At 38.7% G+C, this 11,185-nt stretch overlaps 1 non-coding gene across 1 annotated transcript; it reads right to left on the bottom strand.

Annotated features, from left to right (window-relative positions):
• Nucleotides 1-10,805: 10,805 nt before the first annotated feature.
• Nucleotides 10,806-10,878, bottom strand: TRNAK-CUU (transfer RNA lysine (anticodon CUU)). Its single transcript has one exon. It is a non-coding gene; the product is annotated as a tRNA-Lys (tRNA).
• Between the last annotated feature and the right edge of the window lie 307 nt (nt 10,879-11,185).

Raw genomic sequence — 11,185 nt, 5'->3', positions numbered from 1 at the left:
TTATACATCCTTCAGAGGAAAGAATGTCAAGTAATATAAGACGAAATGAAAATGGAAGGTGTGAAATTTTCATTTTGAGATTGCATAAGAAATCAAATTCCTCTCACGTGCTATAGAATACCTAAACACTTTTGATTAAACCACTTTAGTTGTTATAATGACACCAAATTTGAAAGCCATCTGTGACTTTTCTGTTCTTACTCTTCAACAACCATGGCAATTACAAGTTAAAAAGTAAAATGTATGCAAATTTTAGAATGGAGAATGCGGGCATCGATCCCGCTACCTCTCGCATGCTAAGCGAGCGCTCTACCATTTGAGCTAATTCCCCTGTGTGCTCACTCAGCATCACATTTCAAAAGTAACGTTACTGCTGTCCACACTTTATTTTAAGTCTAATTGCCCATAACATGAGTGTTCAGTTCACTCCTAACTGATGCCTTAACTACACCTAGGGGATGTTTTACACTTCAGGTTGGCATGTTTAGTACTTGAATAGGAGTGATATCACTGCATGTTAACCTAGACTCAGGCCCTACCTAATCTTGGAGATACCTTTCTCATGAATGAGTAACCAAGGGAGATACAATTTTTAGGAGTTAGTGCATGTCTAATGCAAGATTAATCACCATATTATGAGAGCCAATGCTATCATCCAGCAAAAAATACTCGTTTTCGCCCAACGTGGGGCTCGAACCCACGACCCTGAGATTAAGAGTCTCATGCTCTACCGACTGAGCTAGCCGGGCTCCCACTTAAATATGGTATGCAGACTCATCATTTTTTATTAAGGAAAACCGTTTCTGGATATTCCTCTGCTCTTGTTTTGCAAGGAACTTCACTTTTATACATCCTTCAGAGGAAAGAATGTCAAGTAAAATAAGACGAAATGAAAATGGAAGGTGTGAAATTTTCATTTTGAGATTGCATAAGAAATCAAATTCCTCTCACGTGCTATAGAATACCTAAACACTTTTGATTAAACCACTTTAGTTGTTATAATGACACCAAATTTGAAAGCCATCTGTGACTTTTCTGTTCTTACTCTGCAACAACCATGGCAATTACAAGTTAAAACGTAAAATGTATGCAAATTTTGGAATGGAGAATGCTGGCATCGATCCCGCTACCTCTCACATGCTAAGCGAGCGCTCTACCATTTGAGCTAATTCCCCTGTGTTCTCACTCAGCATCACATTTCAAAAGTAACGTTACTGCTGTCCACACTTTATTTTAAGTCTAATTGCCCATAACATGAGTGTTCAGTTCACTCCTAACTGATGCATTAACTACACCTAGGGGATGTTTTACATTTCAGGTTGGCATGTTTAGTACTTGAATAGGAGTGATATCACTGCATGTTAACCTAGACTCAGGCCCTACCTAATCTTGGAGATACATTTCTCATGAATGAGTAACCAAGGGAGATACAATTTTTAGGAGTTAGTGCATGTCTAATGCAAGATTAATCACCATATTATGAGAGCCAATGCTATCATCCAGCAAAAAATACTCGTTTTCGCCCAACGTGGGGCTCGAACCCACGACCCTGAGATTAAGAGTCTCATGCTCTACCGACTGAGCTAGCCGGGCTCCCACTTAAATATGGTATGCAGACTCATCATTTTTTATTAAGGAAAACTGTTTCTGGATATTCCTCTGCTCTTGTTTTGCAAGGAACTTCACTTTTATACATCCTTCAGAGGAAAGAATGTCAAGTAAAATAAGACGAAATGAAAATGGAAGGTGTGAAATTTTCATTTTGAGATTGCATAAGAAATCAAATTCCTCTCACGTGCTATAGAATACCTAAACACTTTTGATTAAACCACTTTAGTTGTTATAATGACACCAAATTTGAAAGCCATCTGTGACTTTTCTGTTCTTACTCTGCAACAACCATGGCAATTACAAGTTAAAAAGTAAAATGTATGCAAATTTTAAAATGGAGAATGCGGGCATCGATCCCGCTACCTCTCGCATGCTAAGCGAGCGCTCTACCATTTGAGCTAATTCCCCTGTGTGCTCACTCAGCATCACATTTCAAAAGTAACGTTACTGCTGTCCACACTTTATTTTAAGTCTAATTGCCCATAACATGAGTGTTCAGTTCACTCCTAACTGATGCCTTAACTACACCTAGGGGATGTTTTACACTTCAGGTTGGCATGTTTAGTACTTGAATAGGAGTGATATCACTGTATGTTAACCTAGACTCAGGCCCTACCTAATCTTGGAGATACATTTCTCATGAATGAGTAACCAAGGGAGATACAATTTTTAGGAGTTAGTGCATGTCTAATGCAAGATTAATCACCATATTATGAGAGCCAATGCAATCATCCAGCAAAAAATAATCGTTTTCGCCCAACGTGGGGCTCGAACCCACGACCCTGATATTAAGAGTCTCATGCTCTACCGACTGAGCTAGCCGGGCTCCCACTTAAATATGGTATGCAGACTCATCATTTTTTATTAAGGAAAACCGTTTCTGGATATTCCTCTGCTCTTGTTTTGCAAGGAACTTCACTTTTATACATCCTTCAGAGGAAAGAATGTCAAGTAAAATAAGACGAAATGAAAATGGAAGGTGTGAAATTTTCATTTTGAGATTGCATAAGAAATCAAATTCCTCTCACGTGCTATAGAATACCTAAACACTTTTGATTAAACCACTTTAGTTGTTATAATGACACCAAATTTGAAAGCCATCTGTGACTTTTCTGTTCTTACTCTGCAACAACCATGGCAATTACAAGTTAAAAAGTAAAATGTATGCAAATTTTAAAATGGAGAATGCGGGCATCGATCCCGCTACCTCTCGCATGCTAAGCGAGCGCTCTACCATTTGAGCTAATTCCCCTGTGTGCTCACTCAGCATCACATTTCAAAAGTAACGTTACTGCTGTCCACACTTTATTTTAAGTCTAATTGCCCATAACATGAGTGTTCAGTTCACTCCTAACTGATGCCTTAACTACACCTAGGGGATGTTTTACACTTCAGGTTGGCATGTTTAGTACTTGAATAGGAGTGATATCACTGTATGTTAACCTAGACTCAGGCCCTACCTAATCTTGGAGATACATTTCTCATGAATGAGTAACCAAGGGAGATACAATTTTTAGGAGTTAGTGCATGTCTAATGCAAGATTAATCACCATATTATGAGAGCCAATGCAATCATCCAGCAAAAAATACTCGTTTTCGCCCAACGTGGGGCTTGAACCCACGACCCTGATATTAAGAGTCTCATGCTCTACCGACTGAGCTAGCCGGGCTCCCACTTAAATATGGTATGCAGACTCATCATTTTTTATTAAGGAAAACCGTTTCTGGATATTCCTCTGCTCTTGTTTTGCAAGGAACTTCACTTTTATACATCCTTCAGAGGAAAGAATGTCAAGTAAAATAAGACGAAATGAAAATGGAAGGTGTGAAATTTTCATTTTGAGATTGCATAAGAAATCAAATTCCTCTCACGTGCTATAGAATACCTAAACACTTTTGATTAAACCACTTTAGTTGTTATAATGACACCAAATTTGAAAGCCATCTGTGACTTTTCTGTTCTTACTCTTCAACAACCATGGCAATTACAAGTTAAAAAGTAAAATGTATGCAAATTTTAGAATGGAGAATGCGGGCATCGATCCCGCTACCTCTCGCATGCTAAGCGAGCGCTCTACCATTTGAGCTAATTCCCCTGTGTGCTCACTCAGCATCACATTTCAAAAGTAACGTTACTGCTGTCCACACTTTATTTTAAGTCTAATTGCCCATAACATGAGTGTTCAGTTCACTCCTAACTGATGCCTTAACTACACCTAGGGGATGTTTTACACTTCAGGTTGGCATGTTTAGTACTTGAATAGGAGTGATATCACTGCATGTTAACCTAGACTCAGGCCCTACCTAATCTTGGAGATACCTTTCTCATGAATGAGTAACCAAGGGAGATACAATTTTTAGGAGTTAGTGCATGTCTAATGCAAGATTAATCACCATATTATGAGAGCCAATGCTATCATCCAGCAAAAAATACTCGTTTTCGCCCAACGTGGGGCTCGAACCCACGACAATGATATTAAGAGTCTCATGCTCTACCGACTGCGCTAGCCGGGCTCCCACTTAAATATGGTATGCAGACTCATCATTTTTTATTAAGGAAAACCGTTTCTGGATATTCCTCTGCTCTTGTTTTGCAAGGAACTTCACTTTTATACATCCTTCAGAGGAAAGAATGTCAAGTAAAATAAGACGAAATGAAAATGGAAGGTGTGAAATTTTCATTTTGAGATTGCATAAGAAATCAAATTCCTCTCACGTGCTATAGAATACCTAAACACTTTTGATTAAACCACTTTAGTTGTTATAATGACACCAAATTTGAAAGCCATCTGTGACTTTTCTGTTCTTACTCTGCAACAACCATGGCAATTACAAGTTAAAAAGTAAAATGTATGCAAATTTTAGAATGGAGAATGCGGGCATCGATCCCGCTACCTCTCGCATGCTAAGCGAGCGCTCTACCATTTGAGCTAATTCCCCTGTGTGCTCACTCAGCATCACATTTCAAAAGTAACGTTACTGCTGTCCACACTTTATTTTAAGTCTAATTGCCCATAACATGAGTGTTCAGTTCACTCCTAACTGATGCATTAACTACACCTAGGGGATGTTTTACATTTCAGGTTGGCATGTTTAGTACTTGAATAGGAGTGATATCACTGCATGTTAACCTAGACTCAGGCCCTACCTAATCTTGGAGATACATTTCTCATGAATGAGTAACCAAGGGAGATACAATTTTTAGGAGTTAGTGCATGTCTAATGCAAGATTAATCACCATATTATGAGAGCCAATGCAATCATCCAGCAAAAAATACTCGTTTTCGCCCAACGTGGGGCTCGAACCCACGACCCTGATATTAAGAGTCTCATGCTCTACCGACTGAGCTAGCCGGGCTCCCACTTAAATATGGTATGCAGACTCATCATTTTTTATTAAGGAAAACCGTTTCTGGATATTCCTCTGCTCTTGTTTTGCAAGGAACTTCACTTTTATACATCCTTCAGAGGAAAGAATGTCAAGTAAAATAAGACGAAATGAAAATGGAAGGTGTGAAATTTTCATTTTGAGATTGCATAAGAAATCAAATTCCTCTCACGTGCTATAGAATACCTAAACACTTTTGATTAAACCACTTTAGTTGTTATAATGACACCAAATTTGAAAGCCATCTGTGACTTTTCTGTTCTTACTCTTCAACAACCATGGCAATTACAAGTTAAAAAGTAAAATGTATGCAAATTTTAGAAAGGAGAATGCGGGCATCGATCCCGCTACCTCTCGCATGCTAAGCGAGCGCTCTACCATTTGAGCTAATTCCCCTGTGTGCTCACTCAGCATCACATTTCAAATGTAACGTTACTGCTGTCCACACTTTATTTTAAGTCTAATTGCCCATAACATGAGTGTTCAGTTCACTCCTAACTGATGCCTTAACTACACCTAGGGGATGTTTTACACTTCAGGTTGGCATGTTTAGTACTTGAATAGGAGTGATATCACTGCATGTTAACCTAGACTCAGGCCCTACCTAATCTTGGAGATACATTTCTCATGAATGAGTAACCAAGGGAGATACAATTTTTAGGAGTTAGTGCATGTCTAATGCAAGATTAATCACCATATTATGAGATCCAATGCTATCATCCAGCAAAAAATACTCGTTTTCGCCCAACGTGGGGCTCGAACCCACGACCCTGAGATTAAGAGTCTCATGCTCTACCGACTGAGCTAGCCGGGCTCCCACTTAAATATGGTATGCAGACTCATCATTTTTTATTAAGGAAAACCGTTTCTGGATATTCCTCTGCTCTTGTTTTGCAAGGAACTTCACTTTTATACATCCTTCAGAGGAAAGAATGTCAAGTAAAATAAGACGAAATGAAAATGGAAGGTGTGAAATTTTCATTTTGAGATTGCATAAGAAATCAAATTCCTCTCACGTGCTATAGAATACCTAAACACTTTTGATTAAACCACTTTAGTTGTTATAATGACACCAAATTTGAAAGCCATCTGTGACTTTTCTGTTCTTACTCTGCAACAACCATGGCAATTACAAGTTAAAAAGTAAAATGTATGCAAATTTTAAAATGGAGAATGCGGGCATCGATCCCGCTACCTCTCACATGCTAAGCGAGCGCTCTACCATTTGAGCTAATTCCCCTGTGTGCTCACTCAGCATCACATTTCAAAAGTAACGTTACTGCTGTCCACACTTTATTTTAAGTCTAATTGCCCATAACATGAGTGTTCAGTTCACTCCTAACTGATGCATTAACTACACCTAGGGGATGTTTTACATTTCAGGTTGGCATGTTTAGTACTTGAATAGGAGTGATATCACTGCATGTTAACCTAGACTCAGGCCCTACCTAATCTTGGAGATACATTTCTCATGAATGAGTAACCAAGGGAGATACAATTTTTAGGAGTTAGTGCATGTCTAATGCAAGATTAATCACCATATTATGAGAGCCAATGCAATCATCCAGCAAAAAATACTCGTTTTCGCTCAACGTGGGGCTCGAACCCACGACCCTGATATTAAGAGTCTCATGCTCTACCGACTGAGCTAGCCGGGCTCCCACTTAAATATGGTATGCAGACTCATCATTTTTTATTAAGGAAAACCGTTTCTGGATATTCCTCTGCTCTTGTTTTGCAAGGAACTTCACTTTTATACATCCTTCAGAGGAAAGAATGTCAAGTAAAATAAGACGAAATGAAAATGGAAGGTGTGAAATTTTCATTTTGAGATTGCATAAGAAATCAAATTCCTCTCACGTGCTATAGAATACCTAAACACTTTTGATTAAACCACTTTAGTTGTTATAATGACACCAAATTTGAAAGCCATCTGTGACTTTTCTGTTCTTACTCTTCAACAACCATGGCAATTACAAGTTAAAAAGTAAAATGTATGCAAATTTTAGAATGGAGAATGCGGGCATCGATCCCGCTACCTCTCGCATGCTAAGCGAGCGCTCTACCATTTGAGCTAATTCCCCTGTGTGCTCACTCAGCATCACATTTCAAAAGTAACGTTACTGCTGTCCACACTTTATTTTAAGTCTAATTGCCCATAACATGAGTGTTCAGTTCACTCCTAACTGATGCCTTACCTACACCTAGGGGATGTTTTACACTTCAGGTTGGCATGTTTAGTACTTGAATAGGAGTGATATCACTGCATGTTAACCTAGACTCAGGCCCTACCTAATCTTGGAGATACCTTTCTCATGAATGAGTAACCAAGGGAGATACAATTTTTAGGAGTTAGTGCATGTCTAATGCAAGATTAATCACCATATTATGAGAGCCAATGCTATCATCCAGCAAAAAATACTCGTTTTCGCCCAACGTGGGGCTCGAACCCACGACCCTGAGATTAAGAGTCTCATGCTCTACCGACTGAGCTAGCCGGGCTCCCACTTAAATATGGTATGCAGACTCATCATTTTTTATTAAGGAAAACCGTTTCTGGATATTCCTCTGCTCTTGTTTTGCAAGGAACTTCACTTTTATACATCCTTCAGAGGAAAGAATGTCAAGTAAAATAAGACGAAATGAAAATGGAAGGTGTGAAATTTTCATTTTGAGATTGCATAAGAAATCAAATTCCTCTCACGTGCTATAGAATACCTAAACACTTTTGATTAAACCACTTTAGTTGTTATAATGACACCAAATTTGAAAGCCATCTGTGACTTTTCTGTTCTTACTCTGCAACAACCATGGCAATTACAAGTTAAAAAGTAAAATGTATGCAAATTTTGGAATGGAGAATGCGGGCATCGATCCCGCTACCTCTCACATGCTAAGCGAGCGCTCTACCATTTGAGCTAATTCCCCTGTGTGCTCACTCAGCATCACATTTCAAAAGTAACGTTACTGCTGTCCACACTTTATTTTAAGTCTAATTGCCCATAACATGAGTGTTCAGTTCACTCCTAACTGATGCATTAACTACACCTAGGGGATGTTTTACATTTCAGGTTGGCATGTTTAGTACTTGAATAGGAGTGATATCACTGCATGTTAACCTAGACTCAGGCCCTACCTAATCTTGGAGATACATTTCTCATGAATGAGTAACCAAGGGAGATACAATTTTTAGGAGTTAGTGCATGTCTAATGCAAGATTAATCACCATATTATGAGAGCCAATGCTATCATCCAGCAAAAAATACTCGTTTTCGCCCAACGTGGGGCTCGAACCCACGACCCTGAGATTAAGAGTCTCATGCTCTACCGACTGAGCTAGCCGGGCTCCCACTTAAATATGGTATGCAGACTCATCATTTTTTATTAAGGAAAACTGTTTCTGGATATTCCTCTGCTCTTGTTTTGCAAGGAACTTCACTTTTATACATCCTTCAGAGGAAAGAATGTCAAGTAAAATAAGACGAAATGAAAATGGAAGGTGTGAAATTTTCATTTTGAGATTGCATAAGAAATCAAATTCCTCTCACGTGCTATAGAATACCTAAACACTTTTGATTAAACCACTTTAGTTGTTATAATGACACCAAATTTGAAAGCCATCTGTGACTTTTCTGTTCTTACTCTGCAACAACCATGGCAATTACAAGTTAAAAAGTAAAATGTATGCAAATATTTATAATGGAGAATGCGGGCATCGATCCCGCTACCTCTCGCATGCTAAGCGAGCGCTCTACCATTTGAGCTAATTCCCCTGTGTGCTCACTCAGCATCACATTTCAAAAGTAACGTTACTGCTGTCCACACTTTATTTTAAGTCTAATTGCCCATAACATGAGTGTTCAGTTCACTCCTAACTGATGCCTTAACTACACCTAGGGGATGTTTTACACTTCAGGTTGGCATGTTTAGTACTTGAATAGGAGTGATATCACTGTATGTTAACCTAGACTCAGGCCCTACCTAATCTTGGAGATACATTTCTCATGAATGAGTAACCAAGGGAGATACAATTTTTAGGAGTTAGTGCATGTCTAATGCAAGATTAATCACCATATTATGAGAGCCAATGCAATCATCCAGCAAAAAATAATCGTTTTCGCCCAACGTGGGGCTCGAACCCACGACCCTGATATTAAGAGTCTCATGCTCTACCGACTGAGCTAGCCGGGCTCCCACTTAAATATGGTATGCAGACTCATCATTTTTTATTAAGGAAAACCGTTTCTGGATATTCCTCTGCTCTTGTTTTGCAAGGAACTTCACTTTTATACATCCTTCAGAGGAAAGAATGTCAAGTAAAATAAGACGAAATGAAAATGGAAGGTGTGAAATTTTCATTTTGAGATTGCATAAGAAATCAAATTCCTCTCACGTGCTATAGAATGCCTAAACACTTTTGATTAAACCACTTTAGTTGTTATAATGACACCAAATTTGAAAGCCATCTGTGACTTTTCTGTTCTTACTCTTCAACAACCATGGCAATTACAAGTTAAAAAGTAAAATGTATGCAAATTTTAGAATGGAGAATGCGGGCATCGATCCCGCTACCTCTCGCATGCTAAGCGAGCGCTCTACCATTTGAGCTAATTCCCCTGTGTGCTCACTCAGCATCACATTTCAAAAGTAACGTTACTGCTGTCCACACTTTATTTTAAGTCTAATTGCCCATAACATGAGTGTTCAGTTCACTCCTAACTGATGCCTTAACTACACCTAGGGGATGTTTTACACTTCAGGTTGGCATGTTTAGTACTTGAATAGGAGTGATATCACTGCATGTTAACCTAGACTCAGGCCCTACCTAATCTTGGAGATACCTTTCTCATGAATGAGTAACCAAGGGAGATACAATTTTTAGGAGTTAGTGCATGTCTAATGCAAGATTAATCACCATATTATGAGAGCCAATGCTATCATCCAGCAAAAAATACTCGTTTTCGCCCAACGTGGGGCTCGAACCCACAACCCTGAGATTAAGAGTCTCATGCTCTACCGACTGAGCTAGCCGGGCTCCCACTTAAATATGGTATGCAGACTCATCATTTTTTATTAAGGAAAACCGTTTCTGGATATTCCTCTGCTCTTGTTTTGCAAGGAACTTCACTTTTATACATCCTTCAGAGGAAAGAATGTCAAGTAAAATAAGACGAAATGAAAATGGAAGGTGTGAAATTTTCATTTTGAGATTGCATAAGAAATCAAATTCCTCTCACGTGCTATAGAATACCTAAACACTTTTGATTAAACCACTTTAGTTGTTATAATGACACCAAATTTGAAAGCCATCTGTGACTTTTCTGTTCTTACTCTGCAACAACCATGGCAATTACAAGTTAAAAAGTAAAATGTATGCAAATTTTGGAATGGAGAATGCGGGCATCGATCCCGCTACCTCTCACATGCTAAGCGAGCGCTCTACCATTTGAGCTAATTCCCCTGTGTGCTCACTCAGCATCACATTTCAAAAGTAACGTTACTGCTGTCCACACTTTATTTTAAGTCTAATTGCCCATAACATGAGTGTTCAGTTCACTCCTAACTGATGCATTAACTACACCTAGGGGATGTTTTACATTTCAGGTTGGCATGTTTAGTACTTGAATAGGAGTGATATCACTGCATGTTAACCTAGACTCAGGCCCTACCTAATCTTGGAGATACATTTCTCATGAATGAGTAACCAAGGGAGATACAATTTTTAGGAGTTAGTGCATGTCTAATGCAAGATTAATCACCATATTATGAGAGCCAATGCTATCATCCAGCAAAAAATACTCGTTTTCGCCCAACGTGGGGCTCGAACCCACGACCCTGAGATTAAGAGTCTCATGCTCTACCAACTGAGCTAGCCGGGCTCCCACTTAAATATGGTATGCAGACTCATCATTTTTTATTAAGGAAAACTGTTTCTGGATATTCCTCTGCTCTTGTTTTGCAAGGAACTTCACTTTTATACATCCTTCAGAGGAAAGAATGTCAAGTAAAATAAGACGAAATGAAAATGGAAGGTGTGAAATTTTCATTTTGAGATTGCATAAGAAATCAAATTCCTCTCACGTGCTATAGAATACCTAAACACTTTTGATTAAACCACTTTAGTTGTTATAATGACACAAAATTTGAAAGCCATCTGTGACTTTTCTGTTCTTACTCTTCAACAAC

Source organism: Triturus cristatus, chromosome 4_1 (genome assembly GCF_964204655.1).
Source record: "Triturus cristatus chromosome 4_1, aTriCri1.1, whole genome shotgun sequence".
NCBI classification, from domain to species: Eukaryota; Metazoa; Chordata; class Amphibia; order Caudata; family Salamandridae; genus Triturus; species Triturus cristatus.
Note: the sequence above shows the minus strand (reverse complement) of the source record. Positions and strands in the feature narration are given on the sequence as shown.